This window comes from Mastomys coucha, unplaced genomic scaffold (assembly GCF_008632895.1).
Source record: "Mastomys coucha isolate ucsf_1 unplaced genomic scaffold, UCSF_Mcou_1 pScaffold22, whole genome shotgun sequence".
NCBI classification, from domain to species: Eukaryota; Metazoa; Chordata; class Mammalia; order Rodentia; family Muridae; genus Mastomys; species Mastomys coucha.
In genome coordinates this window covers 60415130-60430906 of record NW_022196905.1, presented here as the reverse complement: position 1 = coordinate 60430906, position 15777 = coordinate 60415130, and the positions used below count along the sequence as shown (strand labels likewise).

The 15777-nt window shown below is 45.0% G+C and overlaps 1 long non-coding RNA gene across 1 annotated transcript in view; it reads left to right on the top strand.

The window, feature by feature from the left end:
- Positions 1–5035, top strand: part of LOC116070471 — a 9697-nt gene extending 4662 nt beyond the window's left edge. The window contains exon 2 of the long non-coding RNA XR_004110411.1: positions 4821–5035. This is a non-coding gene — a long non-coding RNA (uncharacterized LOC116070471). The remainder of the gene's footprint in view (positions 1–4820) is intronic.
- Positions 5036–15777: the final 10742 nt, after the last annotated feature.

Here is a 15777-nt window from a genome sequence, read left to right as displayed (position 1 = left end):
TATCTGTTATGCAAGGCACCAGGCAGGGAAAGCATACCTCTCACTGACTGGATCTGGGCTGGGCAGTCAGTTCTAGGCAGATATTGTTTAGTGGGCTGCTAGGCACCAAGACTGGAGAGAGCCTTTGGTGGAGAGAGGAAAGAAAATGATTCTAGGTGACTAACCTGTGCCTGGGAGATAGATACCCTACTAGTGTTGATGAGAGGAAACAGTATCCAGCCACTGGCTTTCTGTCAGTCACATCCTGCCTGGCCAGGATTAGGGGGTAACTTGGGAACTTTTGAGATGAAAGGGCTCCTAAAGGTTAGGTGTCAGAGTGGCTTCCAAATGTAAAGTTACAGAAAGCTCCAACACACACACACACACACACACACACACACACACACACACAACTTTAGCTGTGTTTTGAGGGGTTGGACACCCTCTCTGAGCACTTTAGAGAAGGTTGTTTAAAAAAGACTCAGCCAGCCTGGGAATGGTGGTGCAAGCCTTTAATCCCAGCACTTGGGAGGCAGAGGCAGGTGGATTTCTGAGTTTGAGGCCAGCCTGGTCAGGGCTACACAGAGAAACCCTGTCTTGAAAAAAAAAAAAAAAAAAAAAAAGAAAGAAAGAAAAAGAAAAAGAACAAAAGAAAACAAAACAAAAAACCAAAAAGACTCAGCCAGGCTTTGTTAGCATAAGCTACTCTGTTGAGCCTAGGTCCCACTGCCCCTGCCCCAGGCTTGGTCCTCTCACAGTTGTAGCTGCTAAGACTTTGATATAACAGCTGTATCACAATCAACATAACACGCAACAACAACCCATGGGATAATTTTAGGGTTCCATGAGGTCATCCAGTTTGTTGTGTTCTGTGCCTGCTTTGTTTTTACTGAGGGAGAGATCATGTAAATGTCCAGATGTGCTGAGCCCATTATCCCAGTGCTTGGGAAGCTGAGGCAGGATGATCAGAAATGTGTAGGACTACATAGTAAGTTCCAACCTGGACTATAGTGAGACTCATTAAAACAAAACAAAACAAAACAAAAAACCCCCACAACAATAATAATACAAATAAATGAGCAAATATCCAAATAACTGCTGCATAGTTTTCACACTGTCATTGTCCACGTCATTGAAGGTAGGTGTAATCTGACAGTGACTCACTGATGAGTGTGCCTAATTCTATTTATTCGTTACTGGTCGTTAGTCATCTTTTAAGTAATTCCACGGGTGCTCTAGGAAAGCTCCATATGAAACACAAAAGAATCTGAATTCATTGCATACAGGGTACTTGGTTCTCTTAAGAGGAAACTTACTTGTGGATACTAAAGGGTTTTCAGTGGAACCTCACTGTGGAACCCCAAGATGCAGGCTTCCCTTGAGTTTACCAAACTTTCCGATGTAGGACCTAGGTCAGGCGTGGAAGGGCTCTGAGCCTCAGTGGTGTTGTACTCAATGAGATGAAAGTTGGAAAGTGTCATGCTCTAGAAGTCTCCTTCTGTTCTGTAAAGGCATTGAAGGATGGACTATTCATCAGCAAACTGTGAGAGAGCATGTGAGTGCCTGCCTCAGACCAGGAAGACGAAGACGTCATTTGCTGATTGGGCTATTAGAGGACAAAGTACAGGGAGTGTATAAATGGACACATTGCAGATTAGGGGTCTGAATGTCACTGTAGAAGCTTAGTTGGCTTATTTACTCTTTGGGAACCAATTTCCTGTCCTAGACAGAAGGCAGAAGTCCTATCAAATACCTGTCTATGTTCTGGGACAGAGGCAGGCAGATCTTAGCCAGGGTTACAGAGTAAGATCCTGTCTCAAAACCAAAACCCCAAATTTACCTGCCTTTCACTTACAAAATGGCTCCAACGACCAATTCTGATCATGAGTGAAAACTAATAAACATTGTGGTAATTTAAAAATAACAAATAACAATCCAGGATTCTACTCTCTTGATTTCCAGGGATATATTTGCTCTTTAATTTTTTTTTTTTAAATTACTTTTAGATTGTGTGTGTGTGCACATGTGAATGCAAGTACCCATGGAATCCAGAAGAGGGCTTTGGGTCCCTGGATCTGGAGTTACAGGTGGTTGTGAGCGGTTCTCTGGGGGTTTTGTGACTGGAACCAGGTCCTCTGTAAGAGCAGAGTGCTCTCATAATGGGTAAGCCTTCTCCCGAACCTGAACCTGACTTTCTCTTTCTTGTGGGGATTTATTTATTTATTTATTTATTTATTTATTTATTTATTTATTTATTTGTGGCTCTGCAGGAACTGGGGAATACTGTGGAGGGCAGCTGTTAGTCTCCAATTGGAACAGTGTAACACTTGCTGGGTGTCAGGAATGCACACCTTCTCTCTGGAATTCAGCATCTACCCTGGCTGGAGAAGATAAAGTCTCAGGGAAATCTAGAGCACAGAAATATGGCTCCAGTCACCCTTCCCTGAACTTTAAGAAACCATTTTCTGGAGTTTCATTAGAAGTAGGTTTTATTATTGACTGGAGGAGGGGGGGAGTGAGAAGCTTTTGAGATTGTTTGGCTGGTCCCCTCCTTTGAAGAAATGCTTGATTTTATTCTCTGTAGGGAAAAAAAAAAAAAAAAGGAAACTCCAACTGTTCATTTCATAGGATGCTCCTGGCTGTTAGCTTAGTTAGCTTAGGGAAATAGAGTCTGGTTCCTAAGAAGGGTCACTCTTTGCTGAAATGGAGGAAGATACAGTGGATTCTGGGAAAAAGGACCTTAGGAGGTCTGTATATCAGAAGTGGAATGGTTGGAGGAAGGGGGATGGGATCCAACCCCAAGGCAGAGCAACTCACTGTTCTCCTAGAAACAGACTGCTGACAAGGCCACTAACTTCCTGGGTTTCCATCCCGTGTGGCCCATGGAGTTCGTCCAGCAGGTCCTCAATTAAGGCGGCTGGCTGGCTCTCCTTTTATTCTCTTAACTTTGTGATAAATGTTACCCACCCGATCCTATCTATTACGGTGCCATTATCACAGAATGTTGACTGAACTGCTTCTTTTATCTTCATTATGGAGCTGCCTCCCTTGCAGATTTATGCATTTTTTATATTAAATTCTTTGTTTAAGCCTATTCTCTTGTTGACTTTCATTGACCCACCCCACCCCAGTCCCTAATACTTTCCCATATTTAATATTGAAACATTTTTTTTTTCCTCAGTGCTCCTCTTGGCTTTGTCGCCATTCGTTTGACGGCTGTCCCTAATGGCCTGTGCTGTTTGCTCTGTTCTTGAACTTGGTGGGTGGGGGGTCACACATTCTTAAACAGTGATGCTCTCTGAATGTCCACCCTTGCTGTCCAGCTAAGTTGCTCTGTGTCATAAGCTCTGCCCTTTTCTCCGCCCCTAACTACCAACTGCCCCTAATCACTTAAACAAACACCTTTCCTAGGCCCCCTGAGTCTTTTGGGTTTTGTTTAGCAGACGCCAATGCTCTGCCTGGCCCACCGGCGGCTTGGCCCCTCTGACCTGGTACATCGCAGTTCTTCTCCTTGGAGCGAGGCCTTGTCCAGCGCCCCTTGGGCCAAAGGCCAGGGTTCGGGCAAGACAGACCAGCTGCTTGAGGTGACCGCAAAAAGACATCAATGGACAACTTTAGCTTAGAGCAGGCAAATGAACATATTTATTTCCCCGCCCCACCCCCCAACCCCATCTACTGCGGTGCTAGGAGAAAGACAAAGGGGGAAAATATTGGGAAGAGGAGAAAGAGAGGCTCATGCCGCACCAGAAATCTTAGCTCCCTTCTTGGGGGCCGTCTGTTCAGTTTCACCACACTTACAAGAGCAATTTCCAGAATTGAAGTTGCCTGGTGTTTTGATTCTTCCGTTGCCTGTGCATTTGTGCCCCGAAGGTCCCTTCCAAATGGATACTAATTGTGGGGGCTGCACACTGCTGGCTGCTCCAATGCCCCAGGGCCCCGAGGACCTGCTTCTCAAAGCCTTAATTGACAAGGACCTGTCTGTATTTAGGAGCAGCTGGTCCAGAGCGTTGGCACATCAGTGCAATCTTAACGCAGCATCCCTAGCCCCGAGGAGGATGAGGGTAAATGTGGTTAAAATGAAGGAAGATTTATAGCCCGCCCCCTTGGGTAATAGGACAGAAGACAGCTCCCAAGATTTTCCCCTACGAGGGGGTTCATTCATCAGCTCCCGGGCCTAGTAACCCGATAGGAGGCTCGATCTCGCTATTATTGCTAATGGGGGAGGGGAGGAGGCGCTCTCAGAACAATTAGGCAGGTGACAATATCTCACTACAGGGCATAGACCCCTAAACTAGACGGAAATTTGGCTCAGCAGGACCGCTGTCTCTTGCTTCCGCGGGATCCGGCGCCGGTGCTTCTCTGCCTGGGTCTGGCGCTGGATTAATGGTGGCGCCGCGGGCAGGCTGGGACTCAGAACAGAGGGCGCTCTGGCTGCCCTTCCCCGGAACAGGGAGGCTTTCAGAGTCCTTTGCGACTTTTCTGGACGTTTCAAAGTCCCAAAATGCGGATGGAAGGGGTGATCCTATAGATCAGCTTCTCCCACCCGGCTCCCCAATTCCCGGGCTGCATGCTGCGAGCGCCTTTCTGAGACCTGCTCGCTCGGTAGACAACCTCCATTCAGCCGCTTACAAAGAAGGTTGATTGGTTCAAGAGGAAGCCGGTTTTGTTGCGATGTGTGGGAAATACTTTGATGTCCGCCCGGTTCGCACGTGTGAACAGGGATAATGGTATTTGGGCATCTTCATTGAAATTTGAAGTTTTTAAAGCAGAAATTCCCCAACTTTTGCCTGTTTTTCTCAACATTTTCTTTTTCTTTCTTTCTTTCTTTTTCCTGCCTTCAGGAACAATGCCAACATTGAAGTCCTCGGTTGGAGTCTGCACAGTTGGAGATCTTTGGTGCCGGGGTTTTTTTTTTTTTAGACATCTTGGATTTCATCAATCAAACTGACTGCAATTTTCCATAAAAACCCTGAATTTGGGTCAGAAAGTGGGCAAAGTAGATAAAGATCATTCGAGCTGTCTTATAAGATGATAAATAGATATCCTTTCAGGCCAACAATGCTAAAGTGCAGTTTTGTGACTCCCTTCCATGGGTTGTGAATGCAGTGAGTCGAAACGATTTATACATGTTTTCCCATGGTTTAGGGGGTGTCTTTACATACTTGTCAATAGTAGTCTGACCTTTCCCCCATGGAGTGGCTAAGTGTTAGTGGCTTTGGGTACTTTTTTCCCCTTGGGGGTGCCCGTGCTTCCTCTGAAGAAGCACACAAGAAAAGAAGGCTTTATTATTAATAGAATATGGGTCTGATCTAGACAATTCTCCACAAATAGGCTGGTTGCAGAGACCCATGAGTTTGGTGCAGAATTTCCATCTGCTTTGTGGTCACTCTTCAGAGTACCTCTTTGGACACCATGCTGGGATGTGAACTTACTTTCTTAACAACCACATGTTCACTGGCACCGTGTCCTTATTCTTGAACTTGACAAATGGACTTTTGTATGAGGTGAACAAAAAGAAACACCAAACGAAATAACAGAAGGAAGCTGCAAGAGAGTATGAGCCCAGCCCGCTACTCCCAGAGATCTTTCAGAATGCTAGCTGACACAATTTCGTAGTGAATGAATGCAACTTAAGCATTTCCTCCTCATTACTAAAAATAGTTACTTAGCATGCATAGCATGCCACTTTGTACACATTGACTAATCGCTTCGTCTTTTCTATTTTCTTGACCCTCACTCTCAAAATGTGCTCCCTTTAGCCAGTATTTTTGACTCACCTGGTAGTTTGAAAGATTCATGAGGAATCTTCATGGAGAAATCATAGCTGCCCTTCTTGACTACTTAAGAATTATCTGAGGTGTCCTATGAGCTCATAGATCTTGTGGGAGCATACACAAGTACCTAGAAAAGTGCATTTATTTCTTTTGATTTAGGACTCCTTTCTATATCTGTCACAAGAACACTGGCTCCTTTCTGTGGTTGGCTCTTCCAAACTGGCTAAATATCAAATGTATGCTGTGAACTATGTATAGGGGAGAGCATGATATAGTGGGAGTTAATTACTGTTATTAACTCACTGGCTTTATTAGTTATGAATGAAGCACATAAGCTGTGGTTACAGTTATTTAAGCACTCTTTATTAGCTAAAATAATTCGCAAATTTTGTACATTCTCTCACCATATAAAATTTAAAATGGCAGCTGAGAACTTAGGAAAGACCCTTGTTTTGCCATTATTTGTGTTTAATAAATCTGGCTTCCAAGTACTAAACATTTCAACTTAATGTATGGCTGTCTAACACTTTAAGTCTTTCAATACCACTTTATTTATCTTATTTTATTTGACAGTGATATGCCTAAGTGATGTCAGACATTTTAAATTATTTGCCTAATTTCAAGTAGACTATTACAGACAGCAAATCTATGAAGAATAGTTATCATAAGTATTAATATAAAACAAAGCATATATACATTTCCTAATTGTTCTTTCACTTTTACCTGTTCCCAATACTTAACTTACAAATATTTATGGTGTCCATGAGATCTACTTAATGAGTAAGACACAAAGAGGAAGGAAGATTGTGGCTAGAGAGATGGCTCAGCAGATAAGAGCCCTGACTGCTCTGCCAAAGGTCCTGAGTTCAAATCCCAGCAACCACATGGTGGCTCACAACCATCCATAATGAGATCTGATGCCCTTTTCTGGGGTGTCTGAAGACAGCTACAGTGTACTTACATATAATAAATAAAATAAATCTTTTTAAAAAAGAGGAAGAAAGATGTGAAGACTGAACACTTGGATGTTGTAGGGTGGAGGGTCTAGATCAGCAGCAGACAACTTGTTAAGTTGACAGAAGCCCTGGGTTCAATACACACACACACATACACACACACACATACACACACGCATGCATGCACCACAGCACACTAACGAATGAAATTTATTTATCATTTCCAATCATAATAAATGAAAAGCACATCTAAGATATTTCTATCAATAAATAGGTAGAACTGTGTTCACCACTGAAGTGTGTTGTGTTTACCTTTTTCAGAACCCCATCAACCATGTCAAATGGTCACTGATAAAATTTCTATTTTGGGGTCTCAACATGCTCTGGACATATAGTAGAGCTATCTGATTACTCTTATTGTTGATAAGAGCAGAGACCTTATCGATTAAGGGAAGTGGCAAAGCCTTTCTGTGGTCCAGCATGGTCTACAGAGTCCTATCTACGGGAAAAGTAGGCCCATGTACACCTGAGCCTTTTGGTGTGAGTTGGATACTTACATGAGATGTAAGTCATTTGGCCTTGTCTGGTGCTAATTCTTTTAAGTTTCACAATTACAGTTCAGAAAGGGAATTTTTAAATTAGCTTAGTGTTCCATGTTTTAGAGGAGAAAACTATGGCTTACTAGATGATATGGTAGTCATGATACACTCAAGGCAAAGAGAACAACTAGAGTTTTCTTCATCTCTTTCCTCTCTCTAAATCAGTGACATGTTTCTCTAATTTTCTTTGAGATTAGAGAGAGAGAGAGACAGAACTGAAGGCAAGAGAAAGAAGGGAAGGAAAGGAGAAATGAAATGAGAAGAAAAAAGAAATCCTAAAGGCGTCTACTGCAGCTCTTGTGAGTTGATCATCCTATGGATAGCACACGGTTTGATAAGCTAATGCCTGCACAGGCCAGAGTAAACTCAAGCTCAATTAAACGGATGCCAGCAATTCCTTGGATACTTAGACAGGGGTAGTTCTTTTTCATGAGGGATTTGTTTGTTCTTGAGAGTTACCTGTACAATCCCCATAGCACTTCCAAAGGAGGAGATGAAAATGATCAAACTGAGGGAACACATGCAGTGATGGGGAGGGAAAAGAAAAGGGGGAGGCAACCTGAGGTGGAAAGTGTTGAGGGAGGCCCTCAGGTGTGAAGGCTGCCTATAGACTGGAGTTCCTCCCTCCCTCTCTATCTGATTCCCCCCTCCCATCCTTTCTTCATTTACTTCTTGGTCCTAGGAGTGGAACCCAGCACATACTATGCACATGTCCAGTGAATGAGCTCTATAGACTGTGTAATTCACCTATCCCTGTCCTTCTCTGGACAACTATACATTTTAAGCAAGTTATGCAGAATACGTTCCAAATCCTAATAGCTATAATACTTTAAATCCACCATTCAACCTAAATCCGCTACTGCACAGTGATCAACTGTGCATTTCAAAAGTCTTTTAAGGCTTATGTTAACATGTGCAATAAGGAATGATAACATTTTTATTTTCAATAACAACACCATTAACTTACTGTCATTACCTCCTCTACGATGGTGATTATCTTGGTAGTTACTGTCAAATGTTATCATTTTTGAAAATGATGTGGTTTACTAAGAATTTTTCCAGGGTTTAAGTGGCAATACAAAGTAAATAATTTAAAGAAATCCTATCTTGTGTTCCCATTTAGCTGGGTGATTTAAACAAAAAACTATGGAGGAGGGAATTGTGAATGTTCTAAGTGACCCAATGCTCTGGTCCCAACCTACCCTGCACGTAATTTTCAAATTGCTTGCTAAAAAATGGCACATGGCACATCACCAATTCTTTGCAGGTATGCAATACCATTTTACCTTCAAGTTTTAATAAGAATTTAATAGCCTTTGATTTAGAGGCAGCCAGAGCAAAGTTGTTGAATTGAATAGAGGCTAACATATGGGCAGAGCTTTAAAGATCCATTCCCATCCAAACCCCAAAATGGCTTCAATCAGCAGGTATCTTGATACTTATTTAATGAGGAAATGTGTGAGCAGCTGCTGGTTCCCATCTACAGATGTAGTTATCTCTCATTGCTCTGCAACAAACCAGGAAGAAGAACAGATTTTAGCTGTAATTTGGGACTATTCTATTAGATATGTAGGGCTACAACCACCAGATTCATAAACAAGAACAATGAGGCTGGTTTAAGGAAGAAAATCAAATATGATAAGCCTAGGGGTGAAGTCTGTGGGTTGTGTTCTGGGATCCATTGCTTTGTTTCTAGGTCAAACATGCTTCCAAGTTTAGATTAAGCCTTCGTAGCCTTTATATAGATAAATAAAAATCCACCCTGACACAGAGCTTTGACTGACCTTGTGGGAATGTTGCAGGTGGATGAGTGAGGTTAACTTGGCTTTCCCAGTGCAGGGTGGGCATTGTCAGCATCTTAATACCATTCTAGCAAAGCCAATCAGAACTGGAGCTGTGGTATGGGCTGAATATACACTCCTACAGCAGGGCACAACTAGTTTAAATGCATAGTTCTTTTTACTCCTACTTCAAGCCAGGTCTCCTGTGAACTGTGGTTACTTCTCTTGGTGTAACTATGGCTTGTGGGCAATTATGAACTAGAGATATGTGCTGCTTGGTCTTCATCATTAGTGAATGCTGGGATTCTTTGAAAAGAACACAATTGGTATTTTGCCCTCCTAATGGATGCCCTATTTAAGAGAATGACAGGACTTTTCTCTGACTTAGGCCCAGAGGACAGAGTTAACTGAAGTCTCACAGCTTCTTCTATCTGCTTCTTCTTAGAATCAGTTCCCAAGTTTTGGTGGTAGGGAGTTGCTTCAGAATTGTAGCTCTGGGTCTATGGGAAGTGGCCTACAGTAATATATATTAAAGTTGAGCTAAAGTTACATATCTAACTAGAAAGGGCCAGTAAAAAAAAAAAACAATGAATTTATTTGGGAAGTTTTTTTTTAAAAGATTTATTTATTTATTATATGTAAGCACACTGTAGCTGTCTTCAGATGCACCAGAAGAGGGTGTCAGATCTCATTACGGGTGGTTGTGAGCCACCATGTGGTTGCTGGGATTTGAACTCATGACTTTTTGAAGAGCAGTCGGTGCTCTTCCCCACTGAGCCATCTCACCAGCCCGGAAAGTTATTTTTTTAAGTCTCATTGTAACACATACTTATTATATTTTTAGTGTATTACTTGATGACTAAGTGGGGAAGGGAGACAATTTGAGCTTTTGGTAGTTTAGTTTTCTTTCTTTTCTTCTTCTTCTTTCCTCCCTCCCCCTCTCCCTCTCCCTTCCTCCTTCCCCTCCCCCCAAGATTTCTTTGAACTCACTTTGTAGACCAGGCTGCCTCCCCTCCCCCCCCCCACCAACTCACAGAGATACACACCTGCCTCATGAGTGCTGGGATTAAAGGCCTGGGCTTTTAATTAAAGACAACTTGAGCTTTAAGGACTTGAGCTTTAAGCCTTTATGATTTGGCAACACAAGTGTAAACAAGGAGTTTTGATTAATTGATTTGTATTGCCCCTTACAGATCTGGCCAATGGCCAGTGAACTGCGTGCTGCCTCAAGAGTCAGCAAATACCAGAAAGGTATTTGAGCTGTTAGCTCAGTTCAAAGGACCCTGAGAACACAGATCTAAAAGCCGAGTCCTCCCAAACTACTCTCTCACCTACTCTGTGGATCAGTTTCCCTATTGGGTGGCGGGATTCAAGGACTTAGGTTCAGTACTTAGAACAAAACGCCCCTAGATACACTACTGTGGAGAGGCCTTCCTTCCATCTTTGATCTTCAATCCCTGCCTTAACAGCGGGTCCTTCCCTTCTGAACCCTTCCGGAAGCAGCATCCTTCTAGTCCGCCCATCAGCCCGTGCCCCTTCTGGCTGTTGCAGGGATTCCGCTCACATCCTAACACCTTGACCTTCCCTGGGGCTCTGGCTGGCCACAGGTCGGGTGTGAGCGGGTTGAACAGAGCCAGAGCAAGGGCAAGGCCTCTGGAACTCGCAACCCAGGCGGGTGGCCGAGACCCCGAGGGGCGCTGCGAGGATGCAGGAGGGCTGGAGCTGGCCGGGGGGGGGGGCGCTCGGGGAGCATGCTAATGAGCAGCGCGCAGGGGATGCGCCCCGGCTGGGGCACGCGGTGCCACTCAGGCCCGCGGGGGGCGCGCAGCTCGCAGCAGCCGGGAGCCCCGGCCTCTCAAAGCCCCTTTCAGCAGCTCTGCGGGCTCCTCACCAGAGGAGTCTGCAGCGACATAAAAGCGCATTATGAAAATTATAATATCAGCCACAGAGCATGTCCACCGAGGCAGCTCTGCACCTTTGAGGCATTGAGCCCGGTTCAGCTGGGCCGAGGAGAGAAATATCCATTTGAATTCGGTCCCTGAATGGGGGGTTGGGGGGCAGCGGCGGCGACAACGCCAACAGTGCCTCCTTTATCCGTTTGGCCACTTCTCCTGCTTCTCATTCCTGGGCTGTTGCACCTTGTCGCCCTACAGGCAGGATGTGGGGCAGGAGGGGCATGGGCAGGCAAAGCTGAAGAAGTGTGTGCGTGTGTGTGTGTGTGTGTGTGTGTGTGTGTGTGTGTGTGTTCGTGTACGCGCGCGCGCGCGCGTACGTTTTGTGGGTGTCTTTCATAGTCAGCTGGGAGAAGAAGCCCTTGGATCCACAAGAGGAGGAAAAATCAGGTTTTTTAGGGCCCAAGGAAATGTTTCTTCTGTGGATGGAGGAGCTGAGGGTCAAGAACTGAGTGCATTTCTCTGAGGCTGCACGAGTGGAATAGGTATAGGGCTGGCCCCATTTTCTTGACTGAGTGCCAAGTTAGAGATGCCACCATTAGGGGCGGTTTCCCATCAGCGCTCAGATTCCAGCCTCTGAAGCTCTAGGGCGGGAAGAGAAGATGATGCCCAGCTCAGAGTGGATCCCGCCCACAAGTCACCTCCACAGCAGACAGGGAAGGCCACTTCAATAGTCTGAGCCCCATAAGGCCACATCTCTTCACGCACTCTAACTCCAAGGGATCCTGAGGCGGCATTGGCACACCGAGGCCCCTGAGGCAGGTCTGATCTATTACAACAGCTGAGTGGCTCCACCATTGAGTCCTGTCCATTGTCTTGTTAATCACCTTTCATTACCGACTGCTCCGACCGTCCTAAAGCTTTTAATATTAATAAGTCCCAGAGCATCAGCTCCTGCACCGAAGTGCCGAGCAACCTGATGGGCAGCGCAGGTGTGGTTCAGGAACCTGTTCAGCCAGGCTGTAAACAGTGTCCTAGGGAATGGGGAAGGCAGGTGAAGCCCAGAGCTTCAAAGCAAGGCTTGGAGGGAAAAACAAAAACAGCAAACAAAAACCTGTTCCAAACAAAGGATTAGATTCTCTGGTGTGCCCAGAGGAGTTGTTTAACTGCAGGGGAGAGGCGAGGTGAGAGCTGAGGGTGGGGAGGGCAAGGGTCCGCTCCCGGTAGGAACTTGACTGTTTCCTGTGGTGAAGCCTGCATTGGCTGCTAATAGAGATCTAATTGATGGGTGAAGTCCCATTTCCGCGTGCTCCTCTTTATTGCTCCGTCCAGCCTGTTGCAAAATATAACCTTAATCTGATTTAGCAATTCCTCCAGGATTCGGTGTGTGCTTCCAGCTCAAGCAAAAAAAAAAAAAAAAAAAAAAAAAAAAAAAAAAAAAAAAAAATCGTTATTAAAAAAGTTAAAGTTACAGACTTGGGTTTGGTGCGTTGCCATTTTAAAAATCTTGCCCCAGGTCCTGACATTTAACGCTTTTCCTTTTTGTAATGGCCTGGTGTCTTATGATTATTAATAACCACAGTGTGTGGTGATCTATGTAGTGTGCATCTATTGGGGAGGTAAACAGGAGAGGTGATGTGAGGTTTCTAGGCGTCTGGGATGCTGGCTTGACCGGATGGCCAGCACCAGGATTCATACACACAGCCTAAATGGTTTAGGGGTTTCCTAATCCCATCCTTAACTCTAGCAGAGGCTGCCTGGGAGCAGAGGCTCTGGAAGCCTGGGCAGCCTGGTGCCAGGTGGTGGTATGATGGTGGGCTGGGCCTCCACTGAGGAGCTGTCTTCCTTCTGCTGAAACTACCCAGTAATCTTAAAAGCACAGGGCTTACCATGTAGATGCCTGGTCCATAAAATAGTACTGAGCTTGGGTGCTGGAGGAGATTAACTTGGCTGTTGCAGAAGTACAAAGTAGGTGCTACGTGTTGGTAGCCAAAGAAAAGGCTTAGTTTCCTTCATCCGAATCCCTTCCCAATACCCATTTCTTTCTTCTAAGCACAGCCCATGCTCTCCTCGCATCCTTCTGGGTGTTTAGAGAAGGATTTCACCACAGCAGTAACAGCTCAGTGTTTTCTGTTTACTTTGTTTCCTCTAGCCTGCTGAAGGGAAGCTTTTTTTTTTTGTTTGTAGATATCATATCTCAGACATTGTGATGCAGAAATCTATACATATAGTGGTGCCACCCTGAACAGATATGCAAACAAAGTTATGTTAAAAAAAAAAAGTTAGGGATGCCTAACCATGCGATCTTGGTTGAAGGCAGTACTTCTTAGCCTTTTCAACCCCCCAAAACCATGGTATAATAATGTATGTGAAAGCCAAGTGTAGCCTGGCAGTGGTGGCACAGCCTTTAATTCCAGCACTTGGGAGGCAGAGGCAGGCGGATTTCTGAGTTCGAGGCCAGCCTGGTCTACAGAGTGAGTTCCAGGACAGCCAGGGCTATAAAGAGAAACCCTGTCTCAAAAAGCCAACCCCTCCCCCCTCAAAAGAAAGCCAAGTGTATTGTTTATACACTCTTACCAAAAAATCCTGAAAAATCTAAAACTAGAAGAGTTTGGAAAATTATAGGAACTTTTTTTTGTCACACAGACAGTTGGATTTTATGGAAGTTACCTCAATGGTACCTGAATGATTCATTTTGCTTGAGGAGCTATTGGATTTAGTGTCAGGTTAACCACCTCAACCACTCCCTTTCTTTTTTCTTCCTTCCTTCCTTTTTCCTTCCTTCCTTCCTTCCTTCCTTCCTTCCTTCCTTCCTTCCTTCCTTCCAACAACCAACATTCGCATTCGTTAGTTTGACTCTGTTCTTTTTTCTGGGAAGCGGTGATCTCAGCTCTCACTGGTCTCCAGTTTCACCAGGATGTTCTCTAAGACGCAAGCATGCTTGTCAGCCTGGGACAATCGATTTCCCAAGTGATACTCTAAGAAATACCCCAGTGCAGATTGCTGGCCTGCACATCAGAGTGAGTACCGAGTACCTGGTGGACCCTGACTTCCCATGAACCTTCTGCGGCAGGTTCTGGGGTCCCTTCCAGGCCTGAGACGGGGACAGTGGGAACTCGTGCTTAGGCAGAGCTCACCCCACTACTTCTCTGTTCTGCAGTGCCCTTGATGGGTTTAATGAGGCGGAACACCGTGAAGGAGATGTGAGCTGGTCCAAATGATTGATGAAGCCAGGGGCAAAGCCCAGGCCTTTGCAGATAAAGCCCCATACAGACAGTGATAAAGGCGGGATAGTGGCAGGGCTAGGCTCCTTCAAAAGCTGTGGCCCAGAGGCATTGAGAGGAAACAGGCAGGGAAGGTGCTCTGTTGTTACCTAATCAGGGCTGCACCACGCCACCAGCCACAGAGAGCAGGGAGGGCTGGTTCAGAAATGGGAAGGGTGAAGGCAAATCTCTATGCTCTCTTGCACACACACACTCACACTCACAGAGAGAGAGAGAGAGAGAGAGAGAGAGAGAGAGAGAGAGAGAGAGAGAGAGAGAGAGAGAGAGAGAGAGAGAGAGAGAGAGAGAGAGAGAGAGAGAGAGAGAGAGAGAGAGAGAAAGAGACTATTTCCCCTTTCTGGTTGACAAGGCCTAGATCAGCCTTAGCCACCACAGATAACAGGGCACTCCCTTCCGTGGGCACAGAGAGAAGGGTCATAAGTGACCTTGCCTTGATGGAGCTTACTTAGTATTACAGCACATAGTTTATCCTTTCCAGTGGGTTAGAAGCCATTTATTGCAATACCAATGAGAAAGAGGAGGGAAACCCCCAGAGCCAACCCACAACTTCAATGAGGGAAAAAAATCCAACCAACCAACCAACAACCAACCAACCAACAACACCCCAACAATTCCCTTAGGTTTTCTCTTATAAGCCACTAAAATAAAACAAGATTCATTGACTCAAGTAATATTTTTTATCTATGCAGAATATTATATTACTTTCTAAGGGGCAGTGTACTATAGTTCTCAAGACAAATAAGAAGCACAACCGATATTAGGCTGGAAGTTAATTATGCAATTAGAGCGCACTGTGGCTGGAGAAGCTATGTTAGAGATGAAAGAAAATATCAGTATGGCAGGCAGAGGTGGAATTCAGTGGTCCGCTTAGCCCGGGTGAGGCTCTAAGTTCAATCCTCAGCACCTGAACTACCTTTCTGTACGTGCTACTGGGCAGCTAAGGCAATTAGGTCCGCTGTCTTAGCTTATTCCTGACCATTGGAGGCTGCTAGGCGAGCAGAGCAAGCATAACTCCCCCTGCTCTTTTGCAAACCACCATCCATTGATAAGCACTTGAAGATATGTGAAGGACAAGAAACATTTTTTTATCAAGGTGGTGCACTAATGAACTCTTTCAAAAAGTGGGGTTTCACCAGGCGGTGGTGGCACACAGGCGGATTTCTGAGTTCGAGGCCAGCCTGGTCTACAGAGTAAATTCCAGGACAGCCAGAGCTACACAGAGAAACCCTGTCTCAAAAAAAAACAAATTAAAAATGGGGTTTCAAGTACCCCACATTGACCTCGGACTCACTGTGTATTGACGGCCCACCTTGGACGTTTGATCCTCCTGCCTCTATCTTCTCAGTGCTGAGATTGTGCCACCAAGCCTGGCTTGTCCTGCACCTGGGATTAAATCCCCAACCTCTCGCATGCTCAGCAAGCGCTCTAGCACTGAGCCCTATTTCCAGCTTTTGTCTGTACTTTTTTTTAAAGATCTGTTTATTTATTTTATGTATGTGAGTACATAAAACT